This window comes from Nanorana parkeri, unplaced genomic scaffold (genome assembly GCF_000935625.1).
Source record: "Nanorana parkeri isolate BGI_ZX_2015 unplaced genomic scaffold, ASM93562v1 scaffold120, whole genome shotgun sequence".
NCBI lineage: Eukaryota > Metazoa > Chordata > Amphibia > Anura > Dicroglossidae > Nanorana > Nanorana parkeri.
In genome coordinates, this window is record NW_017306388.1 from 1,791,945 (window position 1) to 1,796,972 (window position 5,028).

Here is a 5,028-nt window from a genome sequence, read left to right on the forward strand (position 1 = left end):
GGGGGGGGGGGGTGAGGGATTTATTTAAAGGATAACAGTACTAAAATATAGTTGTCCTTCAAAATAAACAATGAGAAAGTAGCCTTTGTAGTTTTACCCTCTGTAATCTGCCCTGGTGGTCAACCTGTGGCTCTCTGGCACTTCTTATGAGGTACGCAGGCTCCAGCAGTCAGAGGGGGCTGTAATTGCACTGATTTTCTAGCAGTCATGTGTAACATGCCACCAGTGTCTATCTGCTACAGCTTCCTGACTGTCTTCTGTTTTGTGACCGTAGTCTCTAACCGCCTCCCGTTGCTTGCCTGCCTGCAGTCCCTGACCTTCACCCGTTGCTTGCCTGCCTGCAGTCCCTGACCTTCACCCGTTGCTTGCCTGCCTGCAGTCCCTGACCTTCACCCGTTGCTTGCCTGCCTGCAGTCCCTGACCTTCACCCGTTGCTTGCCTGCCTGCAGTAGCTCCCTGCCGGCAGTGTCTGGCAGTCTCCCTGCCGGCAGGGTCTGGCAGTCTCCCTGCCGGCAGTGTCTGGCAGTCTCCCTGCCGGCAGTGTCTGGCAGTCTCCTTTTTATATAGTATGTTGGGAGCCAATCATATGACTGTTGAACTGAATTTGTTTTATGATTACCACCAACACGGTGATATTTGTGTGTCTGTGTGCAGCAACCTTGGTCTGTGGTTATCTCATATTTATTCTATGAAATGTCATTCGGCTGTTATGCTAAAAACAGACCTTTTATTAATTGTCAGCGGCTTGTGCTCGGCTCTTCCCCACATTGCTGTGATGGGACAAAGTCCTTTTTGTGGTGACATATTTATAGCCACAACTGCCGGTGACTGTAAAAGTGCACGGCTTATCACTGATGCAATAAAGGAGAGACACAAACAATAAGGACCTTGTCTAAAAGGCTGCCTGACACCCCTGAGCCGGAGTGAGGTCATGGAGAGAATGGTAACGACTGGCAGGTATCTGTCAATGTATGTGACCTTGAAGGGTCACCCCGCCAGTCATTCAGCCATTTTTTCTGTTATTTCTTGTGGGCCTAAAGCTGAACTCCAGACAAGCTGCTAAGTACACAGATGACATACATGTATGGGAGCAGTGCCAAAGGATTTGTATTTTTGGCCATCCATTCCTGAGACTTACACAGCTCTGCCAGACAGCACAGCCCCTTCTGAGAGTTTCACTTTCACATACAGGTCTTCCTCCCTCCCCAGCCTTAACAGGAAAGCGGAAGCAGCACACTGATAGCCCTCCCTCTGCTCTCTCCTAATGTCAGCATGTCTCTTGTGCTGCGACATTCTGTAATGGTCTCCTTGTCATGCAGCTTCCTCCCCCTCTGAGCTCTGCTGTATAGTAGACTAAAAGACTCATACCATGCCAGATCCAGGTACTTACACTGCTTGCATTCATTTACTTTATTTACTTTATTTTTGTGGGGGATTAGAGGTAAAACCACGGCCATGTTTTAATTGCTTTGTGTGTCTCTATTGGGGAGACTTCCCCTCACTTTCCTCCAATGCATCTGGGCAGGAAGTGAGGGGAAGTCTCTGCAGCAAGGACCTAGCAATGAAAGAGTGAGAAGGATCAGTTTTTTGCTTCCATTAGCATGTCCTATGGGGAGAATACCTCAGTGACGGGAAGTGAAGGGAAATGTCGCCAAGGGGGCACATAGTGTAGCAAAACCTGGCGGAGGATCTAAAGAGAAGGAAACTTGCTGCACTCCTTACCGGGATTCCCATTTAGATGTACAGACGGGTGCTCGAAATGACTGCGGATGGCACACCAAATCCGTAGACTGCATCAAGTGTTCATTTATTGACGCATGCTGTCTCTCGGTTGCAAGCGCTTTCGGGGCCACGCAGGGTCTCTGAGCCTGATGAAGGGGAGCCTGCGTGGCCCCGAAAGCCCTTGCTACCGAGAGACAGCATAAGTCAATAAATGAACACTTGCTGCAGTCAATTGATTTGGTGTGCTGGCAGAGGATCTAACCCTTCACTCCAGATCATCCGGCGTATTTGACACGCATGTGCACAGCCATACAACGTGCATGTCCATGCAGAGACCTGCACCCAGGAGGGACGAGTGTAGCCACGTGCTTGTAGATCTCTGACAAGACACAGCTGCACAATGACCCGAACTGGCACATCTGTGCAGGTATGGATGCATGCCCTTGGATGCAGATAGTTTGTCCAAGGGTGTGTATCCAACACGCCACCCCCAGCCCAATTCTCCCCTGACCTATAGATCTGACCAAATTGTCACCGTCTGACTAACAATTGGACACAATGTGATCCATTCAGACACCCCTGGCTAGCAATAGAATAAATAAGTGTGTGTGTGTGTGTGTGTGTGTGTGTGTGTGTGTGTGTGTGTGTGTGTGTGTATAGATATCTATAGATATAGATAATCTGGAAATGGATTTTCCCAGAGATCACCTTTTGATTGTTGGAGCATATAATCATCTCATAAATGTGCCCGCATGGCTGACGCCATGATGCGCAGTTAATGTGACCATTAAAAGGTTGTTGGGCAGTTAGATGGTCTCTGCGCTGTCTTGTGTATGGCCGGCCTGATCCTCTACATGCAGGTATCCCTAGAAGACGCTTTGATGTCCTATACTGCAATGCTTACATGTCATGTTGTCGGCTGTTCACACCCTAGTGCAATCTTCTTTTTTTTTTTCTCCTGTGTTTATCGATAACAATACATAATCTCCGAATTCTTGTAGCTATTACTAAATCCCCGATTCCTGCAGAGCTTCCAGGCCAGGGCTTGAATGAGAAATTTGTGAGCTGGATAGGGGAAAGACGGAGGGAGTAGTTTTGACGTGTCCCTATACCTGTGAGGGGGAGGGCTGGCCTGCTCTCTGCTGCAATATGTAAACATGTCACTGTACTAGGAGAGGGAGAAGGGGGCTGGGTACGGATCGCTGCTGCTTCTGCCGCCGCCACCACTGCTGCAGTGTGCAGGAATGACCTTACCCTGAGCTGCACGCAGGAAGTGATGAAACATGCACACTGAGCATTCTGCCTGCAGATTGAAAGGTCAAAGAAGCCGTGCAGGAGGACGCAGGTACTTGCAAGGTTCCCGATAACAATGCACAGAGATCTCCCTGTCAACACCAGCAGCCTGTAAGTACCAGGATCCTGAATGTCACACAGATCATGCTGCAGCTAGGTGGCTGCATTCATTTGTTGGTTTCCTCCCTCTCCAGCGTTGCCCTTTAAATCTTGCAGCTCAGGTGCGACAGGGAGAAATTCCCTCTTTTGATCTGCGTGTGTTTACGTTCTGATCCTTTATGGATTTGATGTGTGCAGGCTCGGCTTTGCTTGCCTTCCGCAGATTAACACAGGCGCCTGTTACAGAATTCAGCCCAGCCTTTTGTTTAACGTGACGCTGCTTGTACAATGAATGTGGCAGATCTGTGCCAGTTATCACCGCTGCTTGTTCTTCACGTTTCCAGGCTGTATGATCTTTATTTATATTATGTGTCATTGCCTGTATGTAAGAGATGCTGCTTTCTATGAGGGAAATCACATTTACATACTGACTTTATATTGTGTGTGTATAGATCGAGACATTCATGTGTATGTGTAGCTCTCCTCTCTCCTTCTCCTTCTCCTTCTCTCCTCTCCTCTTCTCTCCTCTCCTCCCCTCTTCTCTCCTCTCCTCCCCTCTTCTCTCCTCTCCTCCCCTCTTCTCTCCTCTCCTCCCCTCTTCTCCCCTCTTCTACCTTCCTCCCTCTTCTCTCCTTCCCCTCTTCTACCTTCCTCCCTCTTCTCTCCTCTTCCCTCCTTCTTCTCCCTCCTCCCTCCCTCCCTCTCCTCTTCCCTCTTCTACCTTCCTCCCTCTCTCTTCTCTCCTTCCCTCTTCTACCTTCCTCCCTCTCTCTCCTCTTCCCTCTTCTACCTTCCTCCCTCCCTCTCCTCTTCCCTCTTCTACCTTCCTCCCAATGGTTCGATTGTCCTGCTTGGAACGTGCAGCATTTTACTATTTGCAAAAGGCTTTTGGGTTGATTTTGATAAGGTAATACAGGGCATCGCAATGATTCTGTCATAAGCTGTAACCCATTACATCCAGTGAAGTCTCTTGTTACTGATGTAACGATGGTACTGCAATGAAAGAGGAGTTCTGATTGGCTGTCGGGGGTTTCTGGTTTTGAACAGTGCTGTGAAAATTAGTTGGTCGTCTTTTTTTTTTTTGAATCTTTATTTCTTTTGATAAAGCGGTGCAAAGATCAATGCTTATTCATTTTATATAGCGCCAGCAGTCTCTGCTGCTTAGTAGCTTACCTTCTAATGCCCTTCTGACAGTCGTCTTAGGGAAATTTGGGGTAGAAGCCAAGTAACCTACCAGAACATCATGGGGTGGTGGGTGGAACCACAGGCAAACTCCAGGTAGACAGTGTTTTGGTGAGAGTTAAAACCATTCTTCCAGAACCGCAAAATTACTATAATCCATAGCAACTGATCATTTGATTTCTGACCGGATGCTGGTAGGCAGCGCGCTCTGTACCGTCCCCTTATTGAATGAGCCCATCTGTGATGTCAACAGTCCCCCCTCTCTGGTCTGTCAGTGAAACGAGGAGGCGGCTGCTGTGGAAATTCCCACACACTGCTTAGCTTTTTGCCTATCCCATCCGAGCTACCAAGGATGATTAATTAGCATTGTGCCTTCCATCTGGTCTATGTAGGTAGTGTCAATGAATATATTGAGCTGATATATTATGTATGCACTGGGTGTTTGTGAATGTAAACACAGTGGGGGAAGATTTCATGCGTAGGACAAGCCCCGCCTTTTTTCTTCCTTGCGTTTTCTTCAAGGGTGCAGGCTGCAGATAGCATAATGTATGTGCATGGCGGTCCTGGGAGTCCTGCCTGATTTAATGCGTTGGTTATGGATTAGGACTTTGGATGAGCTGGATAATTACTGTACAAGCTCCTCACAGCCGTTTAATGACAGCACAGTGTTCCCTCTGTTAGCTGTGTGTGTGTGTGTGTGTGTGTGTGTGTGTGTGGTGGTGTGTGTGTGTG

At 48.2% G+C, this 5,028-nt stretch overlaps 1 protein-coding gene across 6 annotated transcripts in view; it reads left to right on the forward strand.

Moving 5' to 3' along the window:
• The window catches only part of PACSIN2 (protein kinase C and casein kinase substrate in neurons 2), a 102,884-nt gene that overhangs the window by 35,844 nt on the left and 62,012 nt on the right, over positions 1-5,028 (forward strand). The window contains exon 1 of one of the 6 annotated variants that reach the window (XM_018553463.1): positions 2,809-3,126. The exons of 1 other annotated variant lie outside the window; for it this stretch is intronic. The gene's annotated coding sequence lies outside the window, so the exon portion shown is untranslated. Of the gene's footprint in view, positions 1-2,808; positions 3,127-5,028 lie in introns of those variants that run through there. 4 more of the 6 variants (XM_018553465.1, XM_018553466.1, XM_018553467.1 and 1 more) reach the window with 4 other exon arrangements.